The sequence below is a fragment of the Lepisma saccharinum genome, unplaced genomic scaffold (genome assembly GCF_977018435.1).
Source record: "Lepisma saccharinum unplaced genomic scaffold, izLepSacc3.1 HAP1_SCAFFOLD_208, whole genome shotgun sequence".
Lineage (NCBI taxonomy): Eukaryota > Metazoa > Arthropoda > Insecta > Zygentoma > Lepismatidae > Lepisma > Lepisma saccharinum.
Genome location: NW_028142993.1, coordinates 396,507 through 411,293, shown reverse-complemented (window position 1 = coordinate 411,293; position 14,787 = coordinate 396,507). Strand labels below are relative to the sequence as shown.

General features: G+C 36.1%; 1 long non-coding RNA gene across 1 annotated transcript in view; it reads left to right on the top strand.

Annotated features, from left to right (window-relative positions):
- The window catches only part of LOC145982508 (uncharacterized), a 93,074-nt gene that overhangs the window by 58,613 nt on the left and 19,674 nt on the right, over nucleotides 1–14,787 (top strand). The window contains exon 2 of the long non-coding RNA XR_014441065.1: nucleotides 12,915–13,087. This is a non-coding gene — a long non-coding RNA (uncharacterized LOC145982508). The remainder of the gene's footprint in view (nucleotides 1–12,914; nucleotides 13,088–14,787) is intronic.

Sequence of the window (14,787 nt, the reverse complement as noted above, 5' to 3'; positions counted from 1 at the left end):
AGAGGGGGTCAAGGGAGGCCACAGCCCCCCATGGAAAATGAATGTCTACCTAAAAAGTATACATTACAAACATAATTTCATTTCAGTCACAGTAATTTCTGTAAATTATTACAAAGGCGTTGAAAGTTCATTCATAATTTCGGACTGGAGCAGTGTTTTTCGAGAGGGCATTATTATTATGGGATAAAAGTATGCCTCCTTTGTTCCGCTGGAAAAAATTACCTTGCGTGCCCCTCTCTGGAAAAAAATCCTGCGGACGCCCATGATAGGCTACTAGTCATTATGTTATGTTTAGTATAGCATTCCTCATTCCTCATTTTAACATCTGCGCAACTCACGTGCACACTTTACCTTCTTTAGAGACAGCAAAAGCAGATAACAGATATAAATATTGGATTTAACGTTCACACGTAATAGACCGTTCGATTGGTGTTCTGTATAAGCACTATTATATTTGCCTTTCCTGAAACATAAAATAGGATTACAGATATATTCTTGTATTTCTTCTTATATTATTGCAATATCCCATGTAACTAGGCTACTACAAGTAATATGGTCTTGGACCATTTTAATTATAATTACACAGTTAAGTACCGTGAAACTTGTGCAATGTTCCGTTTATGATCAGATGTTATTTAATATTTACCGAAACGTTCCGATTTATATAAAAAATCTTCTTAGCCCACAGCTATGAAACAGAAATTACAATTATTATAAGCATACTTAACTGTGTAACTATAATTAAAATATGCTTTCATAATATTTGAAAATTAGATTATAGTCAGTGGAGGCTTATGAAAAATGAAAAAAAATAACGAATGCCGTTGTTTTATTACGCGTGTAATGCAAATGTATGAAATTAATAGCTATAGGTCTTTTCTACTCTTACGGCAAGCTCACAATATGCTGGAAAGGGAAGTGGGGAAGCAGGGAAGCGACCAATCCAGCGAGATGAGAAACGCAGCAGCCTGTAGAACGAGGTGGGGACAGGACTTCCTCCCCTCGTTGTCGTCACTCTCGACGCCACTGCTGTTGTCTGGTTGGTCTGCGGCGTAATCCCGGTTCTTCACTTCCCTTGCTAACATGAGAGCCGCACGTCATAAGAGTAGACAAGACCTATAGTTATATACAATATCTTAGGAATATCTGGAGCAAGCTAATGAAAAAAAGTCTCTGAGCCAGTGGTGACACCAGTGGGCTCGACCAATGAGCGCGTGACAGTGGAAGTGAGTGCATGGAAAATATGAAAAGCCGAGAACAGTTGAAGGAGAAGAGTAAAATAAAGTGTGGAGAATTTTAACAGCAGATTATATAATAACTAACTTACTGCCCGGCGTTGCCCTGGAATTTATGTATCCCAATCTTCTATTAGACATGAAAATAATGAATTCTAATTAAAGTGTAAAATTAACTTGGAGTTCAACGGCATTAGGTGTGTCACTATTCATCTTATCGACCGCGAAAACTATGGATTACACACTAATATCGGTCGTTTTACATGTCACCCCCTTCCAACCCACACCTAGGGGTCCGAGAGCTGTCTTGGAGTTGAACGGCATTGGGAGTGTCACTATTCATTTTAGCGACCCCGGAAACTATGGATTTTACAATAATATCGGTCGTTTTACATGTCACCACATTCCCACCCCTCCCCTATGGGTGCCAGGGGTGTTTTGGAGTTGGACGGCATTGGGAATGTCACTATTCATCCTAGCGACCCCGAAAACTATGAATTCCACACTAATATCTGTTGTTTTATATGTCACCCCTTTCCCACTCCCACCCCTAGGGGTGCAGGGGGTGCCAAAGCTGTCTTGGAGTTGAAAGGCATTCGAAGTGCCACTACTCATCCTAGCGACCCCGAAAACTATGGATTCCACAATAATATTTGTCGTTCTGCATGTCACCGCGTTCCCACCCAACCCCCTAAGTGTGCGAGAGCTGTCTTGAACGGCATTGAGAGCGTCCTTATTCATCTTGTGACCCCGAAAACTATGGATTCCTCATTAATATCGGTCGATTTACATGTCACCCCTTTCTCACACCCTCCCCTAGGGGTGCCAGGGGTGTCTTGGTGTTGAACGGTATTGGGAGTGTCACTGTTCATTTTAGCGACCCAGAAAACTATGGATTCCACGCTAATATCGTTCGATTTACATGTCACCCCTACCACTAGCGGTGTCAGAGGTGTCTTGCAGTAAAACTCCATTGGGCGTGACACTATTCATCTTAGCGTCCCCGAAAACTATAAATTCCACACTAATATCAGTTGTTTATGTCACCCCCTTCCCCTCCCACCTCTAAGGGTGTCAGTGGTGTGTTGGAGTTTAACAGCATGGGGAGTGTCACTATTCATCTTAGCGACTCCGAAAACTATAGATTCCACATGGATGTCGGTCATTTTCGATTATTTTTACATGTCACCCTTTCCCACCTCCACCCCTATGGCTGCCAGAGGTGTCTTACCCCCACAGTATTTCTTTCCAGATTGCAAGTGATATGTGTACCAAGTTTGGTTGAAATCGCATCAGGCGTTTGACAGATATGGCGGAACAAACCTACATACATACATACATACATACATACATACATGTATATACAGGGTGTTGCTAAATACCTGTTACAACGCTTGTGAGATGATTCGACAAGTAAAAGCAAGGAAAAAATGGCATGTAAAAAAAATTCGAAATCGGCACCGTTTTCGAGTGACAGACGCCAGACGATGTCGCCGAGTGGTTATCCCATTGCGCTGCGACGCCAAGGGTCCCGGGTTCGAATCTTGCTCCCGCTCTCCCACCTACCGGGTAGTAGAGATCCAGTTTCACGCAGTCGAGCATCAAGTCTTTGAAAGAGTGAATGTGTTGGTAACCGTCTATTGGGAAAACGTTCCTGATACGAACGCCGTGGTTCACGGCTGTTTCGGTTTGCCTTTCCATAAACGAGATGCATAACAGCAAGCTCGTGGGTAGAGTAATCCGCCATTGTCCTGTTCGAGAACTGACCAGCACTTTCCCTCCGAGTGACGGATCACAACTACCGTGATTAGCACTTACGTAATGTCACACAGGTGTCCACGCAGTTGTTGCAAATCGAGAAAGAACACTGGAATACGTACTCTACGTACAATACTCCTTGGCGCAATTCAACCACACACACACACACACGCCAGATTAAACTCCACGCTGCGACACGTAGAACGGACAGGAAGAACAACGGTTGACTACACTCTCTACGTAGTATCCACCAACGCTAATACGTAACAGGTGACCTACACTCCCAGCGCCTCTAGTGGGGCTAACTGTATCACTTAGCTGAAATCAATCTCAGCGTAATCTGACGGCATAGCGTCATTTTCGGGTGAATTTCCTATTTCCCGAGTGTGGGACGGTGTCCCAGCAGTAGTGGGGCATGTGGACATACGTCGTCATTTTTTACTGGCTACATTCCGATCTCAACATTATGTAGAAAATAGTAGTAAATTCCCTGCATTTTCCATCAGGGGATTTCCCACTTTCTTTGAGAGTCCCCTTGCGCAATTTACACAAGGTCTCAATTGCTTCACCATTGTATTCGTCAGGTACGACTTTCTTTGTATTCTTTTAATCCGACATTGCTTTCTTTTTTCCTTCTTGAGTTATTGTGCTTTAAACACGGCGTGAGCCGATTTTCGCAGGGTGCCGATTTAAGAAAAAATTCATATGGCATTTTTTCCTTGTTTTTATTTTTCGAATCACGTCCCAAGCGTTATATATATTGGTTGTCAAGCAGCTATTCAATTTTTCAGTCCCTACGGTTTCCACCTATAGTCGTAGCAGGGTCTTGACCATTGAGATTGAATAAGTACTATGGAGCGGATCAAAACTGCTTTGGAAATGGATTCTGCTGAGTCAAATTGATTGATTGATTGATTTGTTTTATTTGAGTTCGCTTCTTGTGCCACTTTTGGCTTATTTGCAAGATGAGGATGAGTGATGATATGATGAAATTCATGAATGAACACTCACAAACATCCATGTTCAGGCGAGGATTCTAACCCGGGACCCCTGGCGTCTTTGCGCAATATGTTAACCACTCCGCCACGGGGGTATGCTGAGTCAAATTGAATCTTCATGCTCCATGATACGAGCGTGAAAAGCACCAACATTTGCTGAGAAAGTATTAATTGTCATTAGAATATTCATCACAAAAAAAATAACCTTTCAGTGGACAAGAGATGGATTGTATTATATTTCTAATGTGTTTCTTTTCTATATCGATTAGAAATATTATATTGCTGTAAATTCGTGGATTTCCTGCTTCTACTGTCTCAATGCGACCCTGATAGGAGCGTCGGAAATTATTAATATACTGGTAATTTTATGGGCCTCAACGTAACTTTTATCTAATAATACACAGGGCCACCACTGACATAAAATATTCTAGAAATTATAGAAGATACGTGAAAAGATGTTAAAATATTGAAGGAATTAGCCAAGATAGAGTCACACAGATGCCTATGTGATAGAAATACACACAGTTATATGTCTATAATTCTATTAAAACAAAAATATAATACTTTGTGTTTATTATCCAAATGCTCACGAATATATTGAAAAATTGTAGAAGATTGGTTAAAGACAAAGATTTTGAAGCACGTAAGTCTTATCATCTTCCCTCCCAACAAGCGTAGTTAGGAGAAAAGGAGAAAGATGAATTAAATTTTATCTGACTATATTCATTTGATAAGTCAAGAGTTAATATGGTTCAACAACGTATAATAGGGCTTGTGTGAAGGTGACATGTTAAAATGTTGTCCTTGCCAAGAACAAATCTTCATAATTAAAAAGCTCGTGCTTTAAAGTTGAAATCGATTTAGAACACAGCGTTTGACAAAAGCGATAAAATAGTTGCGTTGCATTTAAACTCAAATATGTCATACGTATATTGATTGATTTAATTTATTTTAACCATACCAATGTAAACATAAATGAAATATTAATAGTTGTTCCCGAGAAGCAACGAAAAATTTAGTCACGTACCGTTGGTTCTAGAAAGGGCAATGCAGGGTACGAAGCTTACAGGCATTGTTCACAAAAGGGACTAGCCAGGTTAAGGTTAAAATGTTATTCAACAAATCTTTTCAGAAAAATCAAGGTAATTTGGAGTATAAAAAATATCTAATTATATAACCTTCCATTTATAAAACAAAAAAAAACATTATAGAACATTTTTATTTTATTAAATCTGACGAATTGATAAAAGAAAAATATTTTAGCAATATCTTACATTAATAATCATTACAATTTGTTCATTTTTCTCGAAGAAATCCGTGCAAGAATGACGTCGTATTTCAGTTGGCGATGGGTCAGGTAGGGTTCTCCAAATTCTGTTGTGCATACGGGAATTGAATACTCATTATACAAAGTTTAATGTTTTAGTACAAAATGTACTGATCCTTTCTCTGAATATATTATTTAAAGACAGGCCGACCTACGTGGCGGATTGAGTAGATCAGCCTGCTACCACGCCAGGCGTGTCGAGTTATAATTGGCCTGGGCATGGGTATTCATTGTGAGTGTTCTTTCATCAATTGTATTGTATCATCACTCATCCTCATCTTCGCGATTAGCTTAAAGATGGAGGAAAGGGATGCTAAATAACAAAAATGTTAGAGTATAAAATGCCAGCAAAGCGAAGTAAAATAAACCAAATCAATCAATCAATCTACCTTTACAGATAAAGTTCAAAACAGAAAATATGAAATAAATTCCAAATAAACGTTGCTCTTCGTTAGGACCATGGACAGGTAACGGTGGGGTGTAATGTACAGCGACCATTTCTTTGTGAATTCGTATCAATCCACATGATTATTCTTTATTTTTTATTTTAACTTTCTCTAAGCTTCATTTCACCTAAGTTCATTCACTTCTTTACACCAGCTGTCCAGTCCTCTCAGGTATTTGAATTATTCACAGTCGAGTATTAAGCAGACTTCCGCTTCCTGATATATTGAGGCTGAAAGATTTACAACAAGTAAACAAGGAGTAAACAGCTTTCAAGAATATGAAGGTTAAAACTGACTGATCAGCGTATAGGAAGTCTGCAGAGAGAGGTGTTGCGTGGGACGGAGAGACTGGCAAGGGATTCACTTTTGGTTTTGATGAGAGACAGGCAACAGCACATTAGAAAGGAGAGAGTCTGCCTGAGTTAGGTGGACGACCTACGAAGCCTATAGAGGGCTTAGTTTTATTTTACTCTACGTGATCAATTTCATTGGCATTCTTCTAAGTTTAGACAGGTAATTATCCTAACCATAACATGCATGATTTAGGTTCAAAGTTTCACAAAATCGAACGAGTGACAATTTGTCATTTCTAGTTGTATAGTTAGGTATTCTATTTCAGTTGTACCTCTCGCAGCCAAGCATCCAACTTGTCATGAGGACAAGTGGTCTCATCATTAAAGAGGGTGAATGGTGAATAGCTACATTTTCCATTAATCTATTGGGAGCGGTTGGTTCGATCCCATCATTCTGTAGAATGATACCAATTGTTGGCATCGAACGTCCTGTAAATAGGCAGGTTTAGAAAGAAGGTATGAAAACTGGTCTCAAGTGCTCTTGTAGGTTTGTGCTATGTACATTGTTTATGACAATTCCTATTGAAAAAATCATGATGCTCAAATTTCAAGCTGGTGATTGCTAATTGTTTGCATGTGTTCATCTCAGGATGGATAAAAATTATGATTTTTATTTTTTAAAAAAACTTTTGTGTTGATTTTTTAAATTTATATCGGATTTTTTAAAATTTAAATCCATTTTTTAAAAATGCTTAAAATTGATTGCATTGTTTTTGGCACCATGCACATAGATATATGTTTTTATTATTCTTATTATTCTAGTAAATGACCCTGTAAAATATTTTAACAGTTTGATTAAAGCAAATAAAAAATATACGTGAACATACCTTTTTCTGTTTCTGATACTGTAACTACTACGGAAATGTTTGTTGAGTTTGTTGATGAAACTGATGATAATTTCAGAACTCTTCTTTCAGTGAAACTAAAACATACTGGATGTACTCTGTAATTGTAACTTAAAATATTAACTTAAATATTTTTATAGTCTTTGTAGTACATGAATTTAGGAGATTTTGTTAATTATAGTTCAAAAAATATCAGTTGTCATGTTTATTTACAGTTTAATGATTTTGCCACTATTTATGGTTTAACATGATTAGTATTTTGTATATTTTTCTACACAAAATGTTTGTTATTCTTGCCCATAAAATTATTGAATTTTAAATCAAGAGAAATCCTGTGTTTACATTTCTTTTCGTATGAGCTTCACACAATCAGTACATATATATTATTTCCTTTATTTCCTATCTTAGAATCTAATAATCACCATTGAATGATCACGAGAGTAATGTACTTTCAACAAAATAATTTCTGATATCTACAAACTTCTTATGTGTATTATTCTATAAATTATTTATTTAGAGTGATTTGAATCAACGTGTTTTAATTCAATTCACCAAGGTTCATCTCCATATACCATCTGACTGCGCGTAGAATTGTTCTGTTGTGCGAGTTGCCAGTCCGACTAACCGAATAATTTAAGTGGAATCCAGTTAAAATTTTATTTCGCTGTAAAGGACTTAAGGGAGATATTTTAAGCATTACGCGTTACAGAAGTTTGAAGAAAGTGTTTTCTTTCCGTTTCAAACTTTGCGTGGTCCATAGGTTTATTAATAAAATAAATTTAAAAAAAGATATGAATGTATCCGTGATGTAATATAATCATTGATATCAATGCCTTAACCAAAAAATTAAGTGAGCATGCGTACATAAGAATGTATTAATTCATTTGACTCCATGCCCTTCAGCAGTGATTTGGATGCAAAGTATGTTCCATAAAATATTCAGTACCTGGCCCAGAATCCGTTTATGAAATTCCCAGTATCATCTCCATTAATCGAATCATACGAGTACTACACACATGCTTTTTATCGCATACTGAACAATTATTCTGATTACTCACTGCCCTTTTAGGGCAGAACGATTTCTATCATCCCGCTTGTACTGTATATGTTTACTGAGTAGGTTAGGCGTGTAAGGTTTGGAGCTCTCAGCAATATAATTACACTTGTACGTGCTTACAGTGTTACTGTTCATAAATTTTAGATAATTTTGGATGGTTAGACTTGATTGCTTCAGTATTTCCATATTTTCGTTTCTTTGATCAACTGCGCCTGTATACGTTTTCCTAGTTAAAAAACAATGAACTTCTACAACGTATTTTTAATGACATAATTCATCACGAATTAATACTGTAGTTCTTGTATCTTTAAAACACACGAATTGGTTTGTTCGAATGTCAAATTTACTTCCACAGCCATTTCAATTATTCTAAATGCATTCTGCATTGTCAATATATATTCTCATGACGCAATCGGAAAAATAACCCAGTCAGGCAAACTATATTATTCACATTTTGTAACCCTTCTTATAATTATTAAATATATTATTTTATAATTGCATTTATAAGTGTTGTTACCTGCCAAATTATATATAATAAATTTGAATATACGTATTATTTATTGAAACGTATTTTATGGGGAATTTTTAGTTGAACATTTTCATTTTTGGGCATTCTTGTAGTTCTATTTTTTAATTTGCCCACAGAAGGATGACAGGAAGAAACATGAAACTTCTAGTGATACCTTTCAAGATGATCTTCTGAATAAAGTTTTATTTTACCCGTGATATGTAAATTTGTTCCGGTGTTTGATATTAGAGGATATTGCCCTTAGTTTAGTGAATTTATTTTAATTAATATAAATATTTATTTTAGAAAAAAACACTTGAATGATATATTTATATTTGAGGAGTGCAATCAGGAAAGCAGTAATCTGACCAAATACTTACTTTACAAGGAATTTTAAGCATTAATATGTACATCCATTTTTCTGATTTTACGTAATTTTTTTCTCCCTATTTTGAATAATGCTGGATAATGCTTACATGAAATTGACAAGGGGAAAGTAACAAATAGACACCCAGACCCAGGCACATGCTCGAAACAGGAAGCTTCAGTGGCAAGATTGTGGATCGACCACTCAACGTTCTCGATCACAGAAGCGAGAGACCAGGTGTGCTATCAGCATATGCTGGCATACCTACGACAGTGTTTTCAACTTGTCAGCACTAAACATTCCCAGTTTCTCAATTATATAAAGGCTTGGATATTCACAGTATTAATCTCACCTTTGAAAACGTTACGGCCCCACGGTGAGAATAAATGACAACAAATATAATGCATGAATAAACCAAAGCAAAATATAGAAAGTAAACTTACAGTGTGTTTAAATTAAGAGTCCCTATCTTCACCGTGGTTACGCTCTCTGAAAATTATGTAAACTGGCGCTTGGGAATAATGGTTCCGTGTACGTGTTTCCAACTTCAGTTTCATTATTAGCTTTACGTCAACTTATGGTAGGAATAAACAAAGCCATAAAACGATATAGAATGGGTTCTCCGGAGGCGAATTCATTCGCTGAAAACAATAGAAGGTAGTTTTCATAACATCATGATATATGTTATCCTTTCCGCTTACTGTTCCAGGCGCACAGGCATCGTACGACTTTTAGTTCAACTGTTTAATTGTGTTTTCACATCCAACAAGTGGCAGCAAGATCTGATTCGAAATCTGTGACTGGCAGAGAGAAACTAAGAATTTGCTTCAAAGGTGAGATCTTATCCATGGAATTTTATTTATTTGGAAAAAGGTGGGATTTATATGGTACAACAAAAGCTTATAGCCGACCGAAGGTACAATTCTGCAGACAGGAAATAGCACTTGCAGTGGGCCACAAACACATCCCGTTGAATTTCCATGCCAGACGTCTGCAGTTTCTAGAGAATACTTTTTTCCACCCGCTTCAGCTCGCTTCCGAATGCGCTCTCGTGCCCTTTCGGCTGTCTATAATTCCAACATTATGCATTCCCAACACACGGCATTTCGGATCGGCGCGCTCGGTAAATGCACTGACCCTCTCCAAAAGACACAAAATGTGTATGTTGCATATACGGCAGTTCGGAACGTATAGGTTCGGAGCTCAATAGTTGGCAACAAGCTTAAGTTCCAAAAATACAGAAGCAAGAATATCAATTTAGTCTCTCTCTCTTCTCCGTCGTCGGAGTTTTTGAAAGAACGATATTGAATGTGGCGATTTTTTGTACAGCAAATTAGAAATGAAACGTTTGGATCAATAGTCTTGCAGGTAAACGTAAAATATATATATATATATATATATATATATATATATATATATATATATATTTTTACATCGCTTATTTTTTACATCCTCGATTGGCTAAACGCGGCGTTGAAGATGAATGAGGCTTCGACGAAATTAATGAAGTGAAGGCAATACTCGAACCCGGAACCACTCAATCCGTTCAGCCACCAGGGTGGCTGATTAAAGTTTATAGAAGTGAGGAGATGTAAGAAGACAAACGTATAAAGTATAGCACAAAAAATTACTTCTATCGACGATATTTACATCTGAACTTACCAAATTTTAAATATGCCGAAAAATAAAACATTTTCATTAGTATATTTTTAAAGATACAATGCATACATAGTGCACCCGTCAAGTAATAAGACGGCAATCATTATTCCAAAACAATTGAGATTTTGCAATTACAAGTGTTCAAAATAATCTCCTTGCAATCCCACAAAACGTTTAAATCTGTCATAGAGATTTTCAAAGCTGCGGTTATTTTTTTTTAAAAATAGTCTTTATTTATTTTAAATAAGTTTTAGACTTTCGAAACATAGAGATCTGTTCTATTCCTGTAGTTTACACTCAATTTTGTAAGCTAATTCTTTCTTCTTTGGTAATTCTGCTGGAATAGTAATTAACTTAGTTTGATTTCTGTTAATTACTATCAAAACAACAAGCTTCTAGCTTTTTTAAATGAACAATCCCAACTCTCAGGGGACCACATACTCGCCATGATCACGTCTGCAATTTTGTGTGCTTCTGTTCATATATATTTCACTTTATTACCATTCATCATCCTTGTCTTGGTTAGAAAAAGAAACAGAACAACGACCCAAATTAAAAAATAAAGGAATATACATTAAAATGAATAGCCGACATAGAGAAAAATGACATAGAGAATTTTAAAAAAACGAGTTCAAGTTCACTATTTTGGGGGAGGTTGTATTTTATTGTGCTCTTTTAATGTCTATTGTTATCCTTTTCAATGTCTTAGAGGAATAATGCCCATGTAGAATGAGCAGAACGTATCTTCTTGACGGGGTTTTATAATTGATGTAAAATTATCCAGGCTTTGTGTAAATGGCCGACCTCCGTGCGGAGTGTTTAGCCCGGAGTCCCGGGTTTGAATCCTGGTCTGGGCATGGATGTTTGTGAGTGTCAATTCATCATGTCATCACTCATCCCCATCTTCGCAAATTAGCCAGAAGCGGCACAAAAAGCGAAGTAAAATAGAGCAAATCAATCACTCAATGAAGCAAGCATTGTGCAAGAGATTCATATTGATTCCAGCCGAAAAAGTGGCAGGTTGCAATTGATCCTAAGGGAGATGAGTCCATCAATTCTGCTTTCATGTTTTTCCGTGGAAACACAAGCACGTTTATGTAGTTTCAATATGTTATTTTCTACAATTCATGCACCACATGTAACCCCTATAATCGTGAAATAAGTTGAAACCAATGCGGTTTAGTACGGACTAAGGTTTGTTTGCTGCTGCTTCATAGACCAACATATGTCCTTCATGCTCTGCAATACTTCATCTTGAAAAAATAAACTCGTATCCAAATTTCACCCATTGGCGAAACAGTCAGGTAGGCGAAATTTCGGTCTACTTGACAAAGTGCAACAAAACTCCCGAAGTCAGAGCACAACTCTTAACCACCAACAATAAACTGTATATTACAGCACACATTTTACTTAACAATCATGCTTATCGGTAACAGTATAGAATCTACCCTTTCTGCAGTTTTATTAAACATCGGAACCTCTCAAACACTTTTAGTGGGAGAAAATACCTTCAAATTTCCAATGAAATATTCACTCTTATATGTCTCATAGTTCACAGCATTTGCTCCAATTATAAGGTTAAGACCTATGACAGTTGTTCCCAACCCACACCAGCTGAAAAACCCTGGCTGGCAAAATTAGGTTACTAGGCTAAATTGGGTTACTTTCCGTTAAACAGTATTCTACAGAATGTCCTACATAACCAGTATAACGTATACAGTGGTGCAAAAGTCTTCTTTTAAGCAAGTGGTGTCTGAACGGATACGAAACATGAATTAAAAGGAATGAATGTCCAGAAGTCATTTATTCATGCAAGGACAAATTCGAAAGTTTTGCAAATTCGGATAAATTGTGAAACTTATTTTCGTAGGTTTTTGTAGGTTCACATTAAAATATGTCATATTCCGAGTAGGGGCCATGGCCACCTCTTTGGTACAGGGCCGAATATATAAATTGAAACATATATATATGTAGCTAGGTATTAATCTCATGTACATGGCTGTTACAGAATACAAAAAAGGAAGTTTTGTATGTAGGATTATGCACATTACATTAATGTAAATTTTAAAATAAGAAAGGTTGTTCGTATAAATTCATTTTACATTGATGTTAACAACATATTATTAGAATACTTTTGTAAAAACAAACAGTATGTCACTGCAACGAGCATTGTTTTTTTGGTAGTGCGTCAAATGTTCGGGTGCGAGTGAGTGTAGTGTCCTTTCCCTAGTGAAAATAAAACATATTTTATAATATATATCTATATTTTTTTATCTAATGACTCGCATTGTATTCAATTAGTAATTTATCTATGTTTCTTGGTATTATATATGCTCATTAATTTCAGGATGTTATATATAGGTAAGCCTATAGGCAAAGAACAACTACTCATGACGAAAGTATATGGAGAGACCACTGAGTCTGTCGGTCTCGTTCTCATGGTATTCATCATTGCTCTGATTATAATATTTGCGTCTGACTGCTGTAAATGTGCTTACAACATAATCAACAAGAAGCGTGTTTCTAAATGCTCTGTAAGTATTTGTATCTCATTATATACATATAACTAATACGTATTTCAATGGAAATCTTATAACCTGTACATAAATATACGTATGTATAAATATAATGCAAATATTTCATGGATCATATGCTTTCTTATTTCACAAGATTAATAATCTTTTCTTCAAAAATGTTATTGTAATCCTTGAAAATTTTTATTCACTTTTAGAAAGTTAAAAATAATTATTAATAAATTTTATTAACATACATATAAAAACAACATTGTAAAGATGTGAATTTTTACAACAATCTAGGAATATTATACTACATCTATTGACTATTTTAGAGATATTATTTATATATCTTGTAGAGGGTTATGTAATTTCACTTTTTCTTAAAGATGGCAATAAACATTTTCAGATTTAATGCATCATTTGGAACAGTGCTTTGATGAAGAAGCATAAAAGAAGTTGTGAACAAAACTAACATTGTAAAACAAATACGTACAAACAATTTATTTTTAGACGAAGTATAATTGATATATCTTTATCTCCACAGGTAGAATTTAATGTCATTGATAAGTGAAGGGCATTGTACAAACATAATCCTAAATAGGAATTGTAGCTTTCCTGGCGGCGTGATTCGAACATGTGTTCTCGGGTTATCAGCCAAGTTAAGTTGACGTTGGCTTCCAACGTTTCGAGCGCATACATTGCTCTCATCATCAGGGAATGTAGAAAGAAACAAAATCCTGTTTTGAAAACGTTATGTTAGGAATTTCTATAAACATAGAAGATTATTAGATATGTAATGATGTGAAATTGTTTGGTTTGAGTTGCTGCTTTAAGACCACTTTATGCACAATAAGGCTAATCGCGACTGGGCCTACAGTTTAAAGTGGGATCCGAACCACTTGTGCCTCCACCGGGTATCGAACCCGGGACCCCTTTATTACAAGGAAACCACTGAGCCATGGGGGAGACCATATGTGAAATTTTTATTGGTGCATTAAGAGTGCCAGTATACTATAACCAAGAATGCATCCATTCAATTTAAATTGATTAATATTTCATCAGGAACATACGCAATTTTTATTCGTTCTTCAGTGAAAGTAATCCGAGGAGGGGTAAAGTTTTATCTATTTATTTAGTCAATATTGTCCCTATATCTAATAAATCTCAAAAAATGCTGACTAGGTTACTTAACCTCTTATTAATTGACATCTGTATTACTATTATTATAATAAACAGCAGTGTTAGTATTGATAAGAGTATTTCATTATATATGAAATAAATATATTACTATTAAAATTCATCTGGTATTCCTCACACTGCAATGAAAAAAATACATTGCAGTATGTACCAAGTATCTACCGAGCCAGCTTCCGTTTCGACTGCTTTTTGCTTTACCTGGTTCAGAGAATTTTCTGCTGCATAATCAGCAAACTAAACCTTTGGAGTAAAGCACTGTGTATTAATTAAGGTTGTTATTTCGTATTTTCAAGATCTTGACAAGCATGGTCTTCTAATGTTGGTATCCTAATAAGCTATTGAATCTTCAACCAATGACAAGAGGAAATCTTTCTACAGAATCGTCATTCTGTACCGTTCAAAAGAGTATAAACTTACCTCTTGATAGTACAGAGTGAGGCAGAAGTCCAGCACTACCCTTTTAATTCGAAAATGGCTTAACGGAGGACGATGAAACTTCAGGTATGGGTAATGGCAGTGGG